This window comes from Electrophorus electricus, chromosome 7 (genome assembly GCF_013358815.1).
Source record: "Electrophorus electricus isolate fEleEle1 chromosome 7, fEleEle1.pri, whole genome shotgun sequence".
Classification (NCBI taxonomy): domain Eukaryota; kingdom Metazoa; phylum Chordata; class Actinopteri; order Gymnotiformes; family Gymnotidae; genus Electrophorus; species Electrophorus electricus.
The window spans coordinates 9,647,067-9,671,024 of NC_049541.1; the positions used below are offsets into that span (position 1 = coordinate 9,647,067).

The 23,958-nt window shown below is 41.2% G+C and overlaps 1 protein-coding gene across 1 annotated transcript in view; it reads left to right on the forward strand.

The window, feature by feature from the left end:
- Nucleotides 1-430: 430 nt before the first annotated feature.
- Nucleotides 431-23,958, forward strand: part of syt1a (synaptotagmin Ia) — a 178,385-nt gene continuing 154,857 nt past the window's right edge. The window contains 1 exon segment of the mRNA XM_027018520.2: nt 431-470. The gene's annotated coding sequence lies outside the window, so the exon portion shown is untranslated.

Sequence of the window (23,958 nt, forward strand, 5' to 3'; positions counted from 1 at the left end):
CAACTGTTAAACAAGAAGAGGTCCCCCTCCCCTACATCCCATCTCTCTGCTTGTCTCTTTCTCGCTTTTCCCCAGTCTCTCTCCCTACTTTATTCCCTCTCCTCTTCCTTCTCTCTCTCTCTCTCTCTCTCTCTCTCTCTCTCTCTCTCTTTTCTCTTTTTATCCTTCAATACAAGCACTGCCTAGTTTTTAGCAGGGAAATCACTGTGCCAAGCACACACATCCCTGTGGGCTCCACAGATAATAACATTAGCCCCCTCCTTCTCTCCCTGCCTCCCTCATGCTCTCTCTCTTTCTCTCTCTCTCTCTCTCTCTCTCTCTCTCATTTACTTTACCGCTCCCTGTTGCAGACTCCTCCTCCTCTTCCCTCCCTGACTCCTCCTCCTCTTGCCTCTATGACTCCCTTTCTCCCCCATCCTCCCTTCACATCCTCCTAGCTGCAGCAGGGGAGAGCATCGCTCCGTTCCCAGGTAGGTTCCCCCATTCTTCTCTTTCTCTTCTTGCTCCAGCTCCGGGGCTAGCGTGGGTTAGGGAGGTGAGCCCCACTGCTAATGACCTCTCGCAGTTGATCGCTGGTGCACTTTCTTGTCAAGCTCTTGTCAGTGAGTAGGAGTAGGCTGCGGAAATCTATGGCTGAAGTCAGTGGGCTTGGTGCACTTATGAAGTAAGGCTTAATATGCTAGCATTAAAGGATGGAGATCGCATGCGAGTGCATCTGGGCATGAGTAAGTGTGTGTGTGAGTGGGTGGAATGTTGGACAGAGATGGAAGAAAGGAGGTGTTCTCTTGAGCAGCTGCTTTCATCCCAGAGAGCTAATCCCCCCTGCAGCCTGCGAATCTGTTCTGCCATCCCAGCTATCTCTGCCTCCACGCTCCTGGGTACACACGGGTTCTAAACTCACTGAGAGAGTCTGGGGGAGCAGCCAATAGCATTCAGTGAAACGGAAACCCTGCTGCTCCTCCCAGACTCTGGAGCTGAGATCCGGTACTCACTCTACTCCTCGAGTGAACTCGGGGCTCGTGAGTCTGAGACAGAGGTGCTCTCTCTGCCATTGGAGCACCAGATTATATGGGAAGCAAAGGATTCTGTTTGTGTCCTCCATGTAGACAGGCTGCTGATGAGTGCCGTCTTCTCCTACTTAAGCTCACAACTTCTCGGGTGTGATTGGTAGTTAATGTCTGCCAACTGTAATTGCTAATGAGTTGCTGTAAAAAGTCATGGATACAAAATTTAAAAGCCTGTAAAAATGGCACTGTAAGGAGATTCTCTCAGTTTCTAGCAGGGGCTAGCAGTGCACTCCTTTTTATGGATCCCTAACGTCTACAGCCCACCCCACCCCCCAGGCAGCCAGACCTCTGCTCTCATTAGCTCCTACCTGTGAGAAGCAGATGTGAGCTCAGTGAGAGAGCATGGCTGAGATCACTCAGCTAGAGTCTCAGGCTTACCCAATTAAACAGCAGAGATCTTCCACAGAACACATTACCACTTAGACATAGCAGGAACATGAATGGCTGCCCAGGCACAACAGGAGACCAGTCCGAAACCCAGATGAGTAGGTCCCTTTAGTACCCATGCATCTCTGGAGCCTGGCCAGAACAGTTTGCCCAAGTTTACGCAGACCCACCTGCTTTTATGTCCTGCTACACACATGTATATATTTAGATAGGTGGGAAGGTGGAGTATGACGATCCTGTGTTGGGTTAATTTAGCATTTGTTTTTTTTACCCAAGCACAAGGTTTGACTGGGTCTAATGTGGGTCCTTACCAACCCCTCGGTACACGCAGGCTGATCCTGCTGGGCCAATTTGAGGTGACAGATGCTGGGAGCCAAATAAATCATGCGCCTACTGGTGCCAAGGGCAGTGCCATCTTTTATTAGCCTTGTTAAAAATCCATTAATGAGAGGAGATAAGCACACAGTGTCCAGGGTGTGGGCAATAAACAAGCCCTTCTAGATAAGCTTTTGGGCAGTGAGGTATTTTTCAGTATCTTCAGAAGAGTGAAAGGGCATGTCCAGTCTGTGAGCCCTGTTGGAAATAGTGAGTTCTACAGTTTATTGAGTGACAATTTGTCAAGGAGAAGGAGGGAAATATGTGCGTGTGGTTTATATGTATATACATATATGTTGATTTGTGGTTTTATTTTTGTATGTATGTTAATATATGTGTATATATGAGACAGTTACATACGTGTATATCTATGTGTAACAGGATTATTTTTCATTTTAAAGCAGACATACAAAGGTAACATTTGTTTATAATTTTTTTTCTTCAAAGCAGATCTAGACTCACTGACACATAATTATAAATGCATACTGTAAAGGTACATATATAGGCTTCCATCAAGATCGATAGGACTGAAATCCCATACCAGTATTTAAGCTTTAGCACTTTCAGCACATGACGAAGACAAATGATTCCACCCTCAGGATACATCCGGGCAACAAGGAAGCAAAAGTCATAAATACCATGAGCAGTCAAGGCCTCATGGGAAATGTAGTTGAACAAATGATGTCAGCGTCAGATTACGGGGAGTGTTCCAAGGTCAGAATGACTCTAAGAGAAGGATGAGAGAAGGATGAGAGTAGGAGGAGAGAAGGATGAGAGAGGGATGAGAGAAGGATGCAGTGGGCATACGTCTCATGTTCATAATATACATGATATAGAGGGTTTAGCTGCAGAAGGTAAACACCTACACAATTTATATTTGCTTTCTGAATTATGGCCTCTGTGTGTGACTCTGTAGCACATGTGCCCTTGTGTGTTGGATAACCTGCGGCATTGAAACCTTGCACCATTTCTTGTTTATTTAGTCAAAGATGAAAAATGAGATACTACATATCTTGCTTACGTAGACTGTTTGAACTGCAGAGGGAGTGTGTTGTGCATAGTGACCTTGTGCATCTCTGAGATAAGACTAGATTTGGTGTCTATTCCTTTTTAAACATGTACATAATGTGTGTGTGGGGGGCATGTATGTGTGTGTTTGCCTGTGTGTGCGTTTACACATACACAAATTGCGTAGCAGAAATACAGCAAGCTCGCACTCATGCCAACTTACTGTGACACACATTGCTAAGCAACGGAGGAGAGATCCTTGGGGACTGAAGCCAGCATGGAGACTTTCTAACTGCCCTGTAGTAACTCCCAACCAGACAGCCAGACATCCAGAGACAGACAGACCGACACACACATACACACATATGCACACAAATGTGATCAAGTGTGATTCAGTTCTATCCTGTGTTTCCTGAGTTACTATGTCTGTTATATCCACAAACAGGTCATGTGATCTCCTCAACAAGCAAGCGATGCTCTATGGTGACTTGTGTGGGTATGACCAAACATGCTGTATTTTAGTCCTCCCACCATGCTGCCTTTACTGCAGTGAAATAAGTAGGGCTTCTGAAGGGCCGTGCGAATGGCAGCCAATTTGTTAGATAACTAAAGACTTGATCTTTATGTATCGACAACAGTTTTTTAAACTCTAGAGACCAGTGAATTACATAATCTATAACAACTTAAATATATTCCACCCAAAATCACATACCATATTCCTCCGGGAAATTAAATCTCAAAGAATACTATGAAACTATATCTAATATAATAAAAATACATTGCAATATATATTTATTTTTCACTTGAATCATTCTCCTTCCTTCCCTGCATCCAGCCTTTCTAGGTGTTCATTAGGGTTTGATAATGGTTCAGTAGTGGCACACTACACAGCAACCCAATTTATTTTCCAGAGAAGATGGAAAAAATTATGCCATAACAATCACTCTTCTCAACTGATAACAGAACCATAGACATGTTGATGTGTTTGAAATCTTGACCTGCATTTTTATGGTATATCTTTAAGGTAGAAATTCATACCTGCACAGGTGGCAGCAGGATGTTGTAAGAGCAGCAGGAGGTTTTGAGAGCAGCAGGAAGTTGTCTGAGCAGCAGGAAGTTGTGAGTGAGAGTAGGAGGAAGTTGTGAGATCAGCAGGAAGTTGTGAGGCAGCAGGAAATAGTTCCGCCTGATGCTGATACAGCAGCTTTGCCATGTTCTTGATTGCCTCATGTGCAGCTGATGCAAGCTGGATTTTACGTCACAAAAGCAATTACATTTATAAGAGTGTTACATTGATCTTACCAGTCAGTATGCGCAGACAGCTCACAGATGAACAATCCATTGAGGACCAGGAAGCAAGCTGTTCTGGCAAAAGATATGTCTCACTTCTAGCTGAACATTTTAGCAGCAATTCAATGAATATGTGCCGATGTGACAATCCAGAAAAACTGTATGGTTTTGGCAAATGCTGGAAATAATGAGCATCAGCATCTCAGCAAAGTGGATTCACATCTAGGAACATTCATTTTATTCATACGAGGGGAAGGCCACACAAATACAGAGCAACAGTTCTCTCTCGCTCTCTCTCCCTAAAACGTTTGGCCATCACGTTTGTGAGAGTGGCTGGCAATGATTACTTGTAAATATAGATTTTTTTTTAATAGTCTGAATTGCGTTTAGCTGCTGCACTACTATCACGGTATTCTCATGGCCCTTTCTTTAAGGAAGATGTTGCAAAGCCAATTACAGATGAACCCCCAGCAGTATGAACACCTCCACAACACATGCCCTGCAGGTGCCCGTGATGGCGGAGTCAGAAGAGATTAATTATTACTAAAGGCCAAGCTAAGCCTTAAAGGGGCTGGAGTACATGTTGAATGTTTTATGAATCTAATAACAGGGAGAAAAATGCCCCCCCATCTCCTTTCTCTCACGTCCATTTCAGAACCTACCCACATGCCACCAACACACTCTGATGTTATGGCAGAAGCGGCAGCAACAGCATCCCAGAATGCACCAGTGCTTTGAATATAGACAATGAAATGTACCAGCAGCATGAACGATGGGAATTTTACTGTGTAATATCTAATAAACACAATCTTGCACGTCAGCGGTCTCAAATTAGGAGTTTCAAAGTGGACATGTGCTGAATAGAAAACTATGACTAATATTATTGGTCTCAGTGGATGCAGCTTTTTTACATGTAATAGAAATAGCATTTACAACAGTGCAGTTAGGTCCATCTCAGTGTGCACCCAAGAGTTAATGATAAAAGTCTGTAAATGATCAGTTTAGGTTTATTACATACCTCTCCTCTTTACCAGTAACTCCCTCTTATAACATACTACTAAGAGTGAACATGGTACACTGATATACCTGAAGATATCAAGAAAACCACATAATTTGTGGACTTGGTTTGCCATCATAATACACACACACACACACAGTGAGAGAGAGAGAGAGAGAGAGAGAGAGAGAGAGAGAGAGAGAGAGAGAGAGAGAGAGAGAGAGAGAGAGATTTTTTTCCCAAGATTTGAAATTTTAAACTTGAGTTCAGGATAACTCGCTTCTGTGTCCGTACATCCGCCTGACTGTTCCGAGCACCAGCTGCAATCTTGTTTTGATGCTAACATTCTTGTTTGTCGCCATGGTGACCAAGTCTTCTCTAGCTATGCAGAAACCCTGCGTCCTCCGTTTGTGTCTCCCTCTTAAGAAGCCCCGAGTACCACTCCCCCACCTCACATCATTAGTTCGATTCGTTTTGCCCCGCCGTTAGACAACATAACTCCGCCCTTGTTAAATTCCTGCTTGGCGTTGGGATAGCTTGTGCTGCACTTGTCATTGCTCGTTTCTCAGTCATGGCTATTTTAGCTCCTTTTTGCCAGAAAATACAAGCGGCGCAGCTCGATATCTGGTGTTTGGCTGCGGCGAAAACAGGCGCACATTTTTTTATTCCCTTGAGAGAGATAAATCAAAGGTTTCAGTGTTTTGGCCCTGCTCCCTTTTTTTTGCCATTTCTGTCTTCGCATATCCTGAACTGGTTAGGATTTGGGGCTCCCCTGAAGAGCGAAGCCAGCGTGGTGCTCTTAGCAAGGCCAACACGAGGCATCCCCAAAACATGTCCACCCAAAGCCCTGCAAAACACTCATTATCTCCAGCACAAGCGCTGCTGGAACAGCAGGAGGCAGACCAGAGTCTCTTCATTGACTAATGTAATGTTTTATAAGAGGGAGCCCGACTCGCTGATTATGTAATGGATGTAAATGAAATACACCACGGGCGGTTCATCTCTGGAGTGATTTAAATGGCTTTGCCGTGATTTTCTCTAAAATGTGGATTGGTATCTGCATTATCTCTTTTTATATATGAAAAATGTCAGAGGTTTCCTGCTGACCAACAAATTACCCAAACCAGATAGCTCCATTAGACGCCCTTCAGGGTTTGCTCCGAAACAGCTCCTGCCTTCCCTGTCTGTACAGTAGGATGTCAGTTCTGACATGGCAACCAGTCGCGCTGTTCTGTGGACCAGAATTGCTTATGCAAATGCATGAGAACGAGACTTCGCAGCTGAGGTACGAGCAATAACAGATTTAATAACGATAATGATGGATTTACTCAATTTTGCTTTTTTTTTAGTCTTCTGCATCTAATGAAGAGGCACTCATTTAAAGACATTAATTACATGCGAAAAACAAACTGAAACGTTTGATCGTTGATGACAATTATGCTAATATTCTGTAACACAACTTTGAGGCAGCCCATGGAACTGGGTGTGCAGCAGTAAGTCTGCAGATCTTGCTGTGGGGATTGTGATCTGTCTTAACTCCACTTAATTCATTAACGCAGTTCATTCATCTCTTCAGCAGTTACTCAAGGCAGATTAAGGCACAAACACCTGTCAAAGTATTTGTCTTTTAATGAGAGGATTTCTTTCATTATTGACTAACATGCACGACTATATTCCTGAAAGAATAAATGAATAGCATCTTTTCATCCAAACAACCTCTTGACAACTCATAGTTCAAATATTAGATCACCCACACATTTAGATCACCCACACATTATGCCAATTAACCAAATGAATAATATATAAAAATCTTTAAAATGTACTTGTTAGATACTGTACAAGTTAATTATTAATCCCAAGACATAAAAAATTAATAAAACTTTAGGTCTCAGAAGAAAATGAGGAACCGAACTGGTTGTTAGCTCCTTAAAGTATTATTTACTTAAAATACGTCTCGTTAATCATTCTTTAAATCTTTCATTCATTTATATTTATTGCATGCTTTTCTGCCTGTATTCTTGTATTGTACAAGAACTTGGTGTGTGCTGGGAGCAGCTCAGTGGGTGCGGTCTCCCGTGCAGGACGAGGCGGACAGACGGGGCAGTGCAGGACAAGACGGATGCCTGTAGCTTTCATGAATGTAGGGCAGCATGTAAAGGCACAGGACATTCTCTCTCGGAGCCTGTGGTGCTAAGTGTGTTTAAGGGACTGCTCACGACAAGAGCAGGAATCTCAATCTGTTTCTATTTAGCTGAGAGATCAAGGGCAAGGTGAATGTCACAGCAGACTCAACATGGAGCTCTGAGTCCTTCCAGTTCCAAGAGGTCACAGGTCACTAGTGGATTACTAGATGATCATCTTTACCCCCCCCCCCATATATATTTATATATATATATATTTATATATTTATATATATATATATATATATATATATATATATATATATATATATATATATATATATATATATATATATATACACAATGGGGGGATGGGCAACAGAGGAAAGGGGTCTGTGTGTGGGCAACATATACATAAAATAGGAATGACTTCAATGGAGTTCTTTAAATCTGCTGCACTAACCTTTACATTGTCATTAAACTAAAGACATAATGTCAATCACCAACAAACTAAACACAACTGTTACGTCCGTACCTTTAGGACTATAACACAGCCTGCCAGATTGCTGTTAGAGACCTTTCATTAATAGTAGGTGCTCATGAATAATGTTGGAAATTTGTAAGATTAGTGACCACCATGTGATTGACAAAAAATAAATAAGAAATAATATACTGCAATATATTTCAATTTCATATAGGTATTTTTGCCACATTGGAAAACCAAAGGAAGGAACCATAAGCTCTTAAATGGACTCGTGAAACCTTATATAAATAATGTTCTGTAGCTACTGCAAGACGTCCAACAGCTGTAATTTAGACGAGCTTTGGATTTTAGCATCACTGTGCTCACTGTGGTCCTCTGCTTCACTGCTAAGAGGAGCAGACAGGATGCTGTAATGAAGGAGTCCTGCCACTAGATACTGCTACCTACCAAACCAGCACATACTGCATCTCACAGCCACCAGTCTCTGCCTCCCACGGAGGGGTGATACCTTGTGAAATCACGGCGTGAAAACGCGTATCTACAATGTGTGAGGCGGCTGAAATGGCCTGTTCTGAATGTTATGGGGCACTTGGATAAGAATGGAGCTTAGAAATGTACATTGACAAGGATGATCAGTATTCTGACTAGGTCAGTTAGGTGACTGCAAACAGTCACTTCTCTGATGGTCTAATGCAGGCTGCATTACATTACACACATATTACATTTACATTGCAGCACTGATGTACTGTTAAAGTCTAATATTTGTTTTTTACAGTATCACAGCATTTAAACACAGTTTCTTGATGCACTGTGACAGAACACATGTCCAGAGGTAATCTCGTCTCAACCTCTCAATAAGGACTAGTTTTCCAAACACAGACTAGCATTATACTTCAAGAATAAGTCTGTTTGGGTAGCCAGTATTTATACAGTATCCAGTTCTCGCCTGTTCTCTGGTTCCGTGTTTCCCCACTGAGACACAGTGACTGTGTGTGAGGTGAGTCGATGTGCTCCCACAGGAAGTGATTTTGTTCTGCAGGGTAAACACTCAGTGAAGGGCATTGGTGCATCACTACCTGCTCAGGACTTCATGTCTCACTCTGTTTCTTTGAATCCTCCCACCCCTCCTTAGTATTAAATTTGCCACATCTCTTTCAAGATCACTTTTATTCTGTTTCCATCACTGCAACCCTCCCTTTATTTATCTCTTGCTCCTTCCTCTTCGCCTCTCTTTCTCATTCTCTCTGTCTCTTTCTGTATTTCTCTCTCTTTCCCTCCCCCGTGGGTGTACCAGGCAGCCCTAATCCTTCATTTAATTTGCGCCGATAAAATGAATGTGTGTTCTGATGTGAGGGATGCTGTCTGGCCAAGGATGTCATGCTATTCATTTAATGGCTGCAGAATTTGCCACCAGATGTAGAAGTGTTGTGTGCAGTGCCACTCTGCTCCAGCAAACATGCCCTGATGCTCATTTGATATATTGCACGTGTCCCCGCTGGTCTGAGAACAGCGTCTCAGGTCGAGCAGCAGAAAAGCATTAGGCAACTGCTGTTTGAGTCTCAAAACAATGAAACATCCAGAGTTGTGATAGGAGACAAGGAAGGAGAATCTTTCAAATCACACAGCCTCAATTATCATCAAATCTCCCAATCATTTCCAAGCTGCAAGGGCATAATTTGTCAAACGGGCTAAAACCTTTGATCTCAAACATGCTACACCCCTTCATGTCAAATGGACTACAACCCTTCATGGGCACAAAATGTTTACTGCACAAATATACTACACAAGAGGCTAATACAGAAACACAGACCTGCTAAAAGCATTACAGTGGAATCACTGGGTGGAATCACTGGGTTTCTGTCTTCCATTAATTCATACCTCTTTCTTTAGGTGGAGGACAAATGCCTCAGTATTATGGCTCTGTGGCTACTGAAAGGAGGGGTCGTAGGAGGTGTTCATTGGAGGTGTCTGCTCCTAATCAGTGCTCTTTGATGCTAGGGTGGACATAATGAAGGACCAGCTGTAGCAATCCCCTCTCTACTAATCCCCTCTCTACTAATCACACGATGCTCACACCTTATTCAGATCAGCCGCACACAGATGACAGATTTTTGCAGGGAAGAGAAATCACCCAGAATGGCTGTTGATTCTTAGCCAAAAAATACTGGGTTGGGTTCTGTGTGATAATTGTGTGTTTCAGAACGAGTGGATTTAATGAGAGTTATATACGGATGGGTGGTGGGCAGCGGGACAGCACAGTAAATCCTGTCTTGGCAACAGCTTTACTGTTATTTGTTTCAGGAGAACAAAATTCATTGAAATGATGATAAGGCAGACCTTAAGCTTAAAGGTGGTTTCAGCACCATTGTACTGGACAGCTCTGCAGTGAGAGAGAGTGAGTGAGTGTGTAAGAGAGAGAGAGAGAGAGAGAGAGAGAGAGAGAGAGAGAGAGATATCACTTTGTTTACATTTTGTCTATTTGAATTAATGAATTCAGATTGAAAATGTTTCACTTAACTTTTTTTTGCATTCCAACTGCAGCAATCCACTGAATGTTTCCTTCTACATCTGTATTAGATTGAATCCAGACAAAACCTTCCTTGCATGTGAGGAGCTTCGGTTAGTCTTAGTTTACTTAACATCTTGCCCAACATCAAGGCTTTCATCACTGTTCAACTGTCTTCAAACCTTTCAGTATTTGCAGCATATATACATATTTATTTGTAATCAGTAGCTCCCACCCAGTTTTTGTTTCTCAGTATGAATCAAATGAACACAAACAGAACAGATGCAAAGAATCCAATAGTGAAATCAGTGCTGATTCAAAGATTTCCAGGACCAACAATGCTCCTGAATAAATCAGCCGTTTTGATCCCACTGAAATTCCAATTGGATTCTCTGTTTTGACTGAGGTGTTTATATGAGGTTTTTACTCTGTTTATTTTATTGAGCTCAAGCTTCAAATCAGATTACTAAAGTATTATTATGCCGCATTTAGCTAGTAACCTGAAGGGAAAATTTAAACATAAAATATACTTTTAGTCTGCCATGTAACCAAGGGTAAAGTTTTTAAATGTTCATATAATCATCATTTACTTTCTCATGAGTATTTTCTCTTGACAGTCAAAATCATTGTTTTCAAATATTGTTTTTACTGGATCATTCTGAGTGATGATAAAAGAATTACGTTTGCCAGCATCTCCTTAATCAATGGAGTGTTTTAGTTTTTAATGGGGAAGACCACTGAGGGAGGCCACAGCAGGGGCCCAGAGTGCCATGTTTTAATCTGCAGTGTGTGTGTTTGTGTTCTGCTCCTGTGTGAATCGTAAGGCTCTCTGTGTCTCATGAGAGGGCTCGCAGAATCAGAGTGCATTACAGACCTTCTGGACAAACACATACAGACAGCAGGCTGGCAGTTCCCAAGCTCTGTCCTCACCCTGATGAGTCTCACAGGGCTGGCAAAAAAAAAACAAAAAAAAAAAAACCCTGCTGAATTCTGGGAGGAGGCCTCCATTTTGTTGGCCATTTGTAGCAATATACATTCGATATAAATCCACTTCACTTAAAGATCTGTGTCTGAGCCCTTCACATGGGTACTGCTAGGCCAGTGGGCAGACATTTTCATTAGAACAGATGTCAAAAACACTCAACTGGTCATGTATTGCAAACTGTCTATCTTCTCTGTCACCCACACAAAGTGCATAGCCAGCAAAATGTATGAGACAGGCGGCTTCAGGATAGCTTCATCAATAAAATCGTTCTTTTCTCAGAGGGAAAGATCACATTCATCTGTAAAGGTCACATCAGATTTTAATGCCCACCTTTGTTCGAAGCAAATCTGGCACTGAGACATCACATGAATTAATGTGATATGGATATGAATGGACATAGAGAAATATGATCTCAGCTCAGCAACTTCTGGGGTCTTGCATTCTTTTTGATCTGAATGTAAATACTGACAAACCCTTGTAATTTCTCTTTCAAATAAAGTCTTAGAAGTTCTGTTTCAAAAGGTAAAGAAAATCACTTTCATATTCACCATAACATTGTGATTAGACTTCAACTGTTCGTCTGTCCAGTTTTTCATATTTCACCTTTTTTAAAGCCTCAGGCAACAGACAAGGGCAGAATACAGAGCTGCCAGAAATGTCAGAATTTACATCCAGGGGACAAAAAGTCAACAAGTGTGTGTGTGTGTGTGTGTGTGTGTGTGTGTGTGTGTGTGTGTGTGTGTGTGTGTGTGTGTGTGCTTCCACACCATTTTCACTTTTGTCTTCTTCTTTCTTCTACCTCTTGGTATGAAGTATGAAGTCATTGCCATGGTCGAGTGACTTTGGAAAGACAGCTACAAAGCAGAAGGAAGGTTTTCCGCCATTATCTTCAGGTCAAAATAAGGTCTATGAATTTAGAACAACCAGACCTGCAAGTTTAACACATTTTATTGGGTTCAAAAAACTGCAAGCGATTTCAGGAACTTATTAAAGGAGCAATTAGTCATTTTCCAATAATAATTCTTCACATTATGAACCAGCCATTATACTGACGCCTAGTGTCCTGAATGTTTCATAAAGTCTGTACTAAACCTTTTGCCTCCATGTGGGAGATCTTCTCTATGGCGTATAAACCAGTTAATTTGAAGACTACAAAGCAATTTTAGTCTTCATCTCACATTTAACTCGACTTTAAATGAATAAATGTAAATAAATAATAAACTTTCATAAATTTTATTTGCTACGTTTTGGTGGTAAAAATTACTTCTTGCTACTTTAAATAGGCACAAGTGTAAATGAACAGTACATCATGTAGGCTAGTTATTATCGAGATATTAACTCATTTGTCAATAACTCATGCCTGTGGATTTTAATTTTGCCTTTCACATTCTACACACTTGGTAACTTTAGTAATGTGTAGTTCAGTACAGAAGAAATAGTAAAAGTATTATACAAGTTACTGATTAACAGGCTAGTGTGTTACTGAATGTAGAGATGTTCCATAATATTTCATAGAGTGCGACAGAGATACATTTACAAGTTCCTCTTGTTGAGGGAAGAATGACTTTTGGCAAGCAGTTATATGGAAATTACCACTGAGAGTGGCATGCACATTGTAGCTTCATAAAAACCCAAGGTTTTGCTTTGAAAGTTAATTAAATTTACAAATCTTGCGAGCCTCAAAGTGAGCAGAAGGGCAAAGCTGAAACTATCCACCCGAACACTCCTTTGTTCACACAAATGAAACAGGGGTGTATTTTTGCATAACACATCCTATTGAGACTTTTGAAGTACTTGCAATCAAGTTGATGCCAGACTTCAAAACACAGTGGACAGTGGTAAATTACGGCGTGTGACCGTTCTTCTAACGCAGGAATGGTTTCGCAGAGTGATCAAAGCAAGACGGCTGCCGCCCCATCACAGCTTCTCGTCCTTTTCATCCTCTTTCTTTTTTGAGTCACGTGCGCAACACGTTCAACGACCACACCTCCTCCTAATACGCCATAAAATGATGTCCTTTTCCAATGCTGGAACTGATCGCGAGGTGAAGAAACTGGTTAGTGAAGTATTCATTAAGCAGTAAATTTAAAATCACAGCCATTTAACGGCACCGGCCACCTTTTGCCCCACCGATTTGAAGGTGTGGTGCATAAATCCTTTATACTGCTCGAATAATGCTTGGGAGTTGTAGTAACCCTCAGCATAATGGGCCTGTTTTCATCGTCTACTTTAGCTACAGGTACTTTAATGACTAAACCCAGCAGTCCAGTCTCTCTATTTAAGATACATCACCGTGTTGAAAATCCTGTAATGGCTGTCCTTCAAAGATCAAAGCAAACTGGCCACTGCCACTTCTTTAGTCTAAAATATGTGTTGCTATCCTGTCTCTTCTGGAATGTCACAGTCGAATGGAAAGAACATGAAATTGGTGATTTAGATTTAAGCAGCCCGGGTGTGACAAAGGAGTAATGGTGTGTTTGTGAAGATACAGGAGGCGAGAAGGAAGCTAAAAGCACGAGCAGTCGCAAGCAAGCAGCAGATTGCTTTTAGCAGGCCCAAACTTTCTTTGATATTACCAGTTTTTTAAAAGGGTGTAAGTCAATGTGACCTAGCATTAGGGCCATTACTTCTGGTACACTGAAAAACATATACACCTACTAGGAGTGACTTGTTCATAACAAAATCTCAACTTTCTTTATTAAAACTTTTCTTCATTAACACTTGAAAATAAAGAAATGCATTAAACCCATGATAATTGTTATTGGTTATATATAGTATATACAGAACCTGTCTCAGGAGTTTCAATGAACACAAAAAAAAAATTACATAAATTGAATGTATAAACCTTACAGCATGCACAATGCATTGTTTTATTAAGAAGATAAAAAAAACTCCTACAAAATACATTAAAACTGTGAATTGTATATTTAAAATAATGATGCCTTTCCTTTCCAGTATAAATACCCAAATATGTGGCTAGCACTCTTAAATTTGTGCTTTTCCCCAAGTTTGGATTAGCAGTGATCATGGAACCTGTAGGTTAGTTTATAAGTTAATGCAGTCTCCAAATGGATTCACAGTAGTCCAAAAATAATAAACAGAATGCAAGCATCATCAAGAGTTGCTCATCACTTTTTACAACAGATGTTGTCACAAAGCAGCTTTACAAATGTCCGAGTCCTTTTATGGTCGGTTGTGTGGATCAAGAGTGATAGAGTAGGAAACCTCTAAAATATTCTGTCTCTGCCCCACGTATTCATCTGTCTTCTAAACATTACTAAAGCCTTTCAGAACACAACAGAATGTTGGTGTTGGAGAAGCTCAGTACTTGATTTGAACAGACTGGGCTTCAAATGACTCATTACAACATTCTATAAACATTCCCTCACCAACTATACATTAAATGTTAACACAGAAATTTGTATTCAGTGGCATGAAGTGGAGTTTATTATTTATCTTATTTATTGATTCCTTGATTAAATCTTTTTCATGAGGTGTTTTATTATCCTCATTTTGCAGTACCCTTGCTTGACATGTTATGATCTAATTTCTGACATACTACATGTAAAAATGCTCTCAAATGTCATAGGATCATTAAAATGGGCACTTATCATGAAGTGCTACTAATTGGATATTTTGATCCAGTTATAGAATAGTGAAACAGAATAATGAAAAATCAAATGGGGTCATCTGTGGTGCGGTTTAACAGTTGTCACCATGGGAGTTTGAACTGGCTCTGTGTCTGCCCTACAGTAATCGGTAAAATAGTTGCTCTGTGCACATAGGGAGTGATATGGTGGGGACTGAAGCAAAGAGACTGGGATGTATTATGCTACCGATGGTTTGATTAGCTGCTGTTATCTGCCATTAGGGTCTCCTGGGTAAGAGAGATAGATGGTCTGTTGCAGGCTGCTCTGTTATTGGTTATGGGGCTGCCATGTGAGTGTATGCGTTTGGGATTGGGGAAAGAGACACTGCATTCTGTACAAAAAAACCCCTCTATCTTTAGACTGCACTCGTAAGAGGCATACATCATGTTTTCAGTCTTATTTTAGTAGCTGTCTATATTATCCATCTGTCCATCCATCCATTAGTTCTAAGCAACAATCTCTGGATTGTTTTTTTTAACAGTACTACAGGATTTCTGAAGAGGTTGGAAGATGTTTGATAATGATGAGTTATTTCAGAAATTTCTCTGAGGATTCATCTGAATAGTTCATTGTCATATGTGCTTTCTTCATAATGAAAATGAGAATGTTTTGTTTTCCTTTCATTGCCCTGTAAGGCTCTGCTAAAGAATGACAAAGCCCAAAGGATTAGTCTACTTTACTGGGATTTAAGGCGATATTTGTTTAAACATGATACTCAGTAGCAGGATATAAAATTAGGTGTCTGTGCTCTACAGTTGTTGCACACCTCTTCTTTCTATCTCTCACTCCCCCCTTCTCTCTCCCCTTCTCTCTCTTTCTCACACATGTTGTATATAGTACACCTGAAAAACTCTCATATATACAACACATTCATGAGACTCAATGTAAATGTTCAATAAACCCATAATATATCTCATTGTCCTCCATGGTTTGACTGACACAGATGATAACCTCCTGTAATCTCTTACCAGTCTTAAAGAAATCAGAATTTAACTGCTGGTGGAATAGCACCGTATGAGCTGCTCGATATTTTGAGCTATTCAAATAAGAGAGTTTTTTTAGAGTTATACGTCTATTATAATAAGTATACTTCTACTGTAAAATGATGCTTTTTACAACAGCTGTTGTCAGAAAGCAGCTTTACATGTGTATAATGGTATGTCTATTAAAGCAGCATAACCTGTTTAAATCAAAATATTGAGGTTTTTGTTTTGATGTTTTAAACCTAGCTTTATTTACTTTTACTTTACAGGATTTAGCAGACGCTCTTATCCAGAGTAACTTACAGTTGTGCTTTGCCAGAGTCTCAGGAGACCATTAAACAGAAATCCTGTCAGAGAGAAAATACACAAGGACATACATAAGAATGGTGCTTTTTAATCAAATGCCTTGAAGTAGTTCGGGATCATTGAAGTGCTTCTTCAGTCCACACTTGAAGACAGCAAGGGACTCCAATCTGTGGACACCGTCTGGGTGCTCACACTTCTGTAGACTCCTGATACACATCTTCCCTGTCTATCAAGAGACGGTGGTGCAAGACTTGCTGTTCTTGTGGCACAAAGGGTGTAAGATGTGGTGTGGTATGAGACAAGTGCTTTCAAGTAGAAGGGCTCAGGTCTGTTCCGAGTGTCAGGGTTTTAGATCAGATGTGGGCAACTATAGGAAGCTGTATATACTTCTGAGTTTTGAAAAGGCAAAATCTTTCTCTTTATTTTTTTTAATTTGTCCTCCTTTCTGTGCCCCAGCACTATATACATGGTGACTGTGGTTAATACATAATTTCTGTCAAGTGATGTAGCAACACCAGAGGGCAGTGATTAGGCTTCAGGGGACTGGTGTGTGTGCTCTGACCACCAGACCAAAGAGCCAGTTACCCACTATTGCTTTTTTGTTATACTTCTGTTGTAATATGTATACTTCTATTGTATTCTATTGTAATATAGTGCTTTTTACAACAGCCGCCATCATAAAGCAGCTTTACAAATGTCCGAGTCCAAGCCATGGGTGACAGTGGCGTGGAAAAACTCCCTAGAACATGAGGAAGAAACCTTGAGAGGGATCAAGACTCAAAGGGGTGGGGCAGGGGGGGGGCATCCTCCTCTGGCCAATAACAGACACCACAATAGTAACGATATAAACAATAAGGAACAGAAGTAGTGAGAGGAAAAAAGGAATGAATGTCTATTCCAGTTTTCTAAAAGTCCTCGACTGGGTTCGATGAGTGTATGTATGTCCAAAATCCATCTTGCATGAGAATGTTTGTCCAGGGCAAATGGAGAAGTAGCTGTGTGGGGTGGAGGGGGTGGTGGGAGGAGCCATATCAGCTGAGCGGGGTTGAGTCTCAGTAACAACATCAGAACATCAGTACATCTGCAGAAAGTGAGAATAGATTATTAGGCATGTCCAAGTACCACGGTGTGTAAATTAGGGAACTATAATGTGCAAAGATGGACTCCGGCAGATCTAGATATGGCAGCACAGCTAAAGTGTTATTATGTGTTAATAGAGAGTGAATGCATAGCTGTCTTTGGGCCAAATATGAGAACTTCTGTTTTGTCAGGATTACATGAGAGAAAGTTTCTCAACATCCAGCATCTGACGTCTTTTACACATTCCTAAATAATATTAAGATGATATTTGTCCTTTGGATTAGCTGAGACATACAACTGTATAATCAGCATAGCAGTGGAATATAGCACAGAATCTGCTTGCATATAATGTCGTCAAGAGGTAGCATATACAAAGAAAGAAGCAGGGGCCCTAGAATAGATCCTTGTGGGACACCAAAACAAATCTTTGTGTATGCTGAAAAGTCTCCAGTTATGTTGACACTCTGGTAATGATCGGCTAAATAAGATTGAAATTAGGAAAAGGCTATTCCCCTATTCCCAACTGCATTTTTGAGTCTATCTAGTAAATGCTGTGATCTATGATATCAAATGCTGCAATATCGAGCAATATAAGCAAAGAGACATAACCCTGGTCTGAAGCCAACAATGGGTCATTAACTACTTTTATCAGCACTGACTCTATACTATACTACTATACTATACTATACACTATACTATACTATATTCTATACCATAATGTGGCCAAATAGTGACCATTTGAAATTCTCTGTATTCTTTTCTTGGTTGAATCATATTCAAAAGAATTGTAGCTTGGGCAAATTGAAGATAACACAAACACAAACACAAACAAAGTTTCAACTGACAACTTGATGTAATGTGTATATACATTTGTGTATGCATGCCCATATCTATCCATGTCTGTGTGCACACATCACCTAAACACATTATCCTCACTTTGTGCTAAAAAGTGGTGTTGTCCAATAAGCAGCTGCACTCCAAACAGAGAGGCATTACGCTGGCTAATACGGCCCAGTGTGTCCAGCAAAGGAGCTCTGTCTGCCAGGTCCAGCGGCTGCCCTTCAGCTAATAGGGCCTGATGAAAGTCAATGTACTGCGGCCTTCTCTGTGCTGCCTTCTGGGTGAGAACTCTAGAGACTCCTACGAAAAGTGGATAAGGATTGATGTAGCCTTCCCTTCTCCTAGCTGGAAATATTGAGTGGTGGGGTGAGGTAATGGCTGCTTGCCAGGACAGGCGAGGTTATTTATAACCCCTGGGAAAGCGTCAGGCCTGTGACAAACCTAAGAACGCTCTAGATAGTGTGTGCCTTAATGAGCACATGTAGCCCTGAGGGTGTTCATGGGCCTGGAACAGGCGACAGTGTGGTTTTGTTTATAGGTGGACCTGATTTGCCTTCCTGCCTACTTGTAGACGTGAACAGTGGTCTCAGAATTGACAAATCCAAATGTTTGGTTGGTATCCTTTACATGTGTCATTCACACCGGCACATTTTCCATGTCATTTATTTGTTAGTATATGGTGAGGATTGTTAATGTTGGAGAATGATGGTATTTGTTGAAGAAAGTTGGTTTATGTGCAGTGAGTCTTTTTGCTGTTACTTTTTATAGATTTTTTTTTAAACACTTTGTTTTTTCAAGGCCGTATATTTTTATCCTTTGTATCAAATGATACTGGATCAGAAAACGACGCGGGTGTGTTGGACAGGAAATGATCTTTTACCTTAGCCCTATCACCAGCAGTCTCAAGGTGACTATCTCAGATCGCATATGTAGCAGAGAATCGGGGAAAGTTTCCAAGCATATCAGGATTAAAGTGCAATATCTCTGAAGCCCCTGGACACTACAGTTATGCCTTCGTCCCTTGCGGATTAAATGTGGACTCGGTGTAATGCCTGCTATGCTGCAGCAAGATTTCCTGGCAGCTAATCATTTTATACATGTCCAAAGAACAAAAAAACCCTGTGTTTGAGCAGACTCTCATGTTGTGTTGGCTGAGATGTTACAGCCCTGTTGCTGGTGCTGAAGGAGAAGACTCGCGCTAACGCAAGGATCCGTGTGTGTCTAAAAAGCCTCCCCCGGCAGTGAGAGCTGTCTAACGTCTCTGTGCCCTTGCTTTCTGTTTCATCAGCTCTGTAAAAGCACAGTGCCAGGAGATGATGTGCGCCTGAATGCAGGTGTGGGAGACCATTTGCATTGAGTGGGCTCCGCTTGTCCTCACTTGTTTTTGGACAATTGCACAGCAATAGCCGAACAAAATAGCAGAGGGGAGGAGACCCCGTGGCTCATGCACGGCCAGCGGCAGGGTCTGAGCGGCAACACAACGGCAGTTAAGGGTATCATCCTTCTGAAGAGGCGGTGTTGGTTTTGTAACAGTCCCCGCCGCAGCCGTGAAAGTGCACTACGGTTCGGAGTAGCCGCTCACACACACATATGAGCTGGAAGGACTCTCGACTTCTGCCAGGAAAGAAGTCGTTTCCTGGTTGTGGTTCCAGAGGCTCATTATAGCTCAGCTGGAGAGGCAGATGTGCTCCAAAGAGCTGTTGCTTGTGGTTTCCGTCACCACCAGTCAGCTTTCGACACGTTATTCCTAAAATGTGGATATCCAAACATTCAGCTTGACTTCCAAGGGAACTGGTTAAGATACAGAACCGGAGATGAATTAGGTAAACCATTAAACTAGCAACTTAGTTGCATGCAGCACAAATAATCTCTAAAGCTGCACAGACCTTTTCACTGTCTTTGATAAAGCCTGGGGCAGTTACATAATGCATTCCCCAGCATTCACCTGTTGCCAGGTGAATCACTCACCAGATCCTTGGACTACTGATTGTTTTCACCTGTTCCTCATTACTTGCCTGTCTATTTAAACCATTCCATTTCCCATTGCTCCCTGTGAGGTATTGCCATGATTTTCCATATGTGTACTGAGTGTTGTCGTTTGTCTGGGGCTTGTGACCTCTGCCTTGCCCCTACCTGGTTGGTTTGCCCTGGTTTTGTGTACTCTGGACTGTTTTCTGGTTTACTATTCTGACTCTTGCATGGACTCTGACCTCTGCCTGGATTACTCTGAATCTGGATTACCCTTTTGTGAATAAAACAAACCTAGTTGTTTACCTCTGCAAGCGTCTGTCTCAGCTTTGGTTTGTGACAAAGGTATTGTGATGTTTGCATATATGTGTACAGACACGTGAGTGCACGCGTGTATGCACAGGTGGACAGGGAAAAAAATTGCTAAGCAAATTTGATCATGTTGGCATAGTGAGATTTCAGGAGAGACTCCAATGTGCATGGAAAATAGGTAAGAAATGATTAACAGTTCTGTTAACACCAGTCTGGATATCTGACCATGTAAAATGCATGAGAAAGTAGAGTGATCTAATTGCCGAATGGCTCTTTACTGTGTACTGTGAATATTAGAAATCCTGAAATGCCATTGATCGCAGAGATGTCTGCTTTGATATAGTCTTTCTGGTCTAACTTGGCAATATTCTACTTGATATCGTAGATGTAAGGCGGCTCTCGTCTGCTATCTGGAGGGAGTAGCAGAGAAACCGAGGCAAAGAGATATGCTGGTGATAGCGATGTGGGTAATTGCTATGACAGCTGGTCTGACCCGTCATCCTCCTCTGAGTGTCTCGCTAGTGTAAGAGGAGGACGGGCTGCTCACATGGCCTACACCCTGACATGGAGCTCTTGCTCCATATTGTGTGTACACTGAAGTGTACTGTAGTATTAAAAGATGTAGAGAGAAGTACACAGTTTCCAGAGACACAGGATGCTTCAGACAGAGGCTCTTCATCAATCAAACAATTGATCTTTTTTTTTTCCTAGTTATTTTACTGACTATTAATACATTTGTTTATCGCACACAATGAGTGGGTGCAGGCTAGTGTATGTCAGTTATTTGAATGATCGTTTATCTCCCTCTTGATGAGCACATCTTTGATGTTTTTGTATGTAGGAGTTTAGTGGAGGATCCTTAAAAAGGGATGTGGTCTCTGCATTGTTCTGGAGGATTCTGAAGTGTTTATGTATAATAATTTGTAAGATAAGTGAGAACCAAATGAATTAACAGTGGATTATTTGTCAGTGCAACTGTTCTCTTAACAAGTAAAACACAACCAAAGGTAATCTTTGACATATTTAGTGACTCTTTAGTGAATTTTCACACTTGTGAAAATATTGATGCATTTCCATACTTTTCTGGAAGAAGTCTAAATTCTCACTGTAAATATGTTTAAGTTTTAATAGCTGTGAGTAACTGGAATGAGTCTGTAGGTTTATAGTAGATAGTGGTATTTAAAGATTTCCAGACTTCCAACTGAAATATGCAAAGAAGGTTATCCTCATGCCAGGAGGTGTTATACTCCATGTATATTCCAGAGCTGGAATGGAGTGGAACTTGGAGAAGGAAGAAATAAACATTTGGAGTTCTTTGAATGTGCGTATAGCAGTACCAAACGTGTCATTAGTGTGTCTCAAATACTATGGGTAACAGTCTGGTATATTGCATAGGATGGTCCCATTTTAGTAACCATAGTAACGGTAGGTAAAAGACCAAGACCTTTTGATAGCACAGATTGCTCCTGAGAAGTCAGTTTCAGATCAGTGGAAATGCACATGAGGATCAAAAAAGTCTGATAGTACTGTTTGTTTGATCTTTAAAAACAATAAAGCTTCATGTTTTTAGTGTGAGCCATGAATTAAGTTGGTGTATTAAATTAAACCCTGTTAGGTTTAAAACTTGGTGGTGGTTAAAATGAAATAAAATAACACATTAAATAATTAATTTTATCTCCTAATTCTCCTGTTGCATTTAAAGAGAGTAGCTGGCACTAACCTGTAGTAGATTAAAGTTTAACTGGAATGATGTCTCTCAAATGTCTGTGAATAAAGGTGATTTGGATGGTCTGTGTGGTCTTAGCCAGTTTATGGCTAATGAATAAACTGGAGAAACATAACCCTCCTTAAGCACTGGGGGTTAACTGCTGGATGGAAGTCATGATGGTATGTCTGCAGTAATAAACCTAAAGAATTCCAGGGAGTAACTACAGCGTATTGTAGTAAAAGCTACAAAGCCATTCACAGTTGCGGTGAAATGGACAAGGTTTCAGAGAAACGGAATGTTTTGGCAGAGAGCCTTCATCAGCTGGGCAAGAAAAGTGCTTCTGCATTTTAGGAGGTGACGCCAGTTAATGTTAGAAAACTTAGATGTTTAAATCGTAACCTTCATTGCATGGAGTCCTATATTTCAGCTTCTTTTTCTTTGAGTTTCTAACTTCACTGCTGCCATAGCAACAACTAGCAATGCAGCCTGATATGCTATTAATGCAGTGTCCATTAGCCTTAAAATGCCTCGAAACTGGAAACGACGAATCCTTAATTCTGATGGTCCCAAATGGAACGAATCCATCAGCAAGCCTTCTCTCGGCGTCTCCACTGTCCAGGTGATCTGCACCTGCTGGGGTAGAGGCAGATGACAGCTCCTGGAGTGAAGCATGAGTATGAGCTGATGACTATTGATCCTCCAGGGCTGGTTATTTTAACGGCTCTTTTAATGCGCTCACATGTAGTGGCTGCCAGCTACAGTACCACAATTATTGTTTGATTGACCATTTATTATTTGATTGACCTCTTGATGAGTATGTCTTCTGTCTTTTGGTCTGGTGTGTAGGAGATTAGTGGAGGATCATTAAAAAGGCACACGTTCTCAGCGTTATCCTGGCGGATTTCGGAGTATGATATTAGCTGCGGTTTAATTTGTGGAATGATAAGTGAGTAGTTCTTGTTTTTGCTGTCGATTGTTTATAGTTCAGCGTGTCCTTTCTCTCGGCAGATAACACAGGAGCAAAGGCATCACCTAGGACTTCCTTAGAAAATTCAGTTATGAAAATGTTCCCACATTTCCTTACATTTCGTGAAGAAGCTGTAAGTAAGGAAGAGGGTAATATAATGTAATGTAAGTTAAAAATGATTAAATATAAATACTAAAGATGTATAAATAGTAAACATTTATGGAACATTAATTAGTTTCACAGCTGAGGAAGGACATAAGGACATAATGTGAGTGTGTGTGTGTGTGTGTGTGTGTGTGTGTGTGTGTGTGTGTGTGTGTGTGTGTGTGTGTGTGTATTTGGAACTATATCACTGTACCTTGTACTTGGTCACTCGGTCTCTCCTGCTGGCTGCACTGTGAGTGAAGAAAGGTCAGTGCATCCTTCCCTCAGAACACCCCACAGTATAGCTGTGTGTCACTGTCCCTCTGCCAGACCTCCCACTACCCTGCAGCCTGTATCAGTGAACACACACACACACACACACACACACACACACAGGAAACCACTTCCAGATGCTTCACTACTGAGAGCTTCCCTCATCTATCTCCCTCCCTCCTGCTAGAATGGGATGTGTGTGTACTACCCATAATTCACCTGTCCTTTAGTAATTCTACAGTTCAAACAAAACCCTTTCATCATACTGAATAAAAGCAGTCTGGGTTAGTTCCAGGGTTAGGCTGGGTTAGTTCTGAGGTTGTGCCTGAACTTGGCTGGATTCAGAATTACTGCTAAATCCATCTGGAGCTTGTAATGTTTACTCATTATGAAGTTGGTGATGAGAGTTCAGGAGAAGCACATTCAGATGATTACATCATTCAAGCCATGTATTGCCAGGTCCAGACTCCAAACCACAACAACTCTCTCATCTTCTCTCTTAAGACCT